This window comes from Egretta garzetta, unplaced genomic scaffold (assembly GCF_000687185.1).
Source record: "Egretta garzetta isolate BGI_Z169 unplaced genomic scaffold, ASM68718v1 scaffold179, whole genome shotgun sequence".
NCBI classification, from domain to species: domain Eukaryota; kingdom Metazoa; phylum Chordata; class Aves; order Pelecaniformes; family Ardeidae; genus Egretta; species Egretta garzetta.
In genome coordinates, this window is record NW_009270001.1 from 1,554,008 (window position 1) to 1,554,598 (window position 591).

At 47.7% G+C, this 591-nt stretch overlaps 1 protein-coding gene across 1 annotated transcript in view; it reads left to right on the top strand.

The window, feature by feature from the left end:
- Nucleotides 1-591, top strand: part of ZBTB7C (zinc finger and BTB domain containing 7C) — an 82,985-nt gene that overhangs the window by 78,557 nt on the left and 3,837 nt on the right. The gene's annotated exons all lie outside the window — the stretch shown is intronic.

Sequence of the window (591 nt, forward strand, 5' to 3'; positions counted from 1 at the left end):
CGAGTCCCCACCCCTGGGGGGATTTAACAGCCGGGCAGCCGAGGTGCTGAGGGCCAGGGTTTGGGGGTGGGATGGCAGGGGTAGGGGAACAGTAAGATGAATTCTCCCATGTTGCTGTTTACATACTTGAGCTCGGCTCCGGCAACCTAGGCAGCGTGCTTGGCTCAGCTCGGCTACAATCAGCTGGGCTTTTTATAATTTTATGCCTTCGCTGTGATTTTTGCAGGCGGTGGAAGGCAACCCTTATTCATTGGGAAAAAAAAAAAAATAGTGATTGTACTGCCAGCTTGGGAAAATGCTCTTGTTGCTTTTAGATGTTCCCCTTAAAAAAAAAAAACAACCTGCATTTGTAAATAAGTGTTGTTGGGATGGGTGTTTTGTTGTCCCATGGCTGTATTTAAAAATCTTCTCCAAACCGTGTGTGAGGCTGGATGTGGGTGCCCTGGCCTTGGAGAAGCTGGCAGGGAGGGACAGTAGGGCCAGCAGTGACAAGACAAGGGGTAATGGATTTAAACTAAACCAGGGTAGGTTTAGACTAGATATAAGGAAAAAATTCTTTACAGTGAGGGTGGTGAAACACTGGAACAGGTT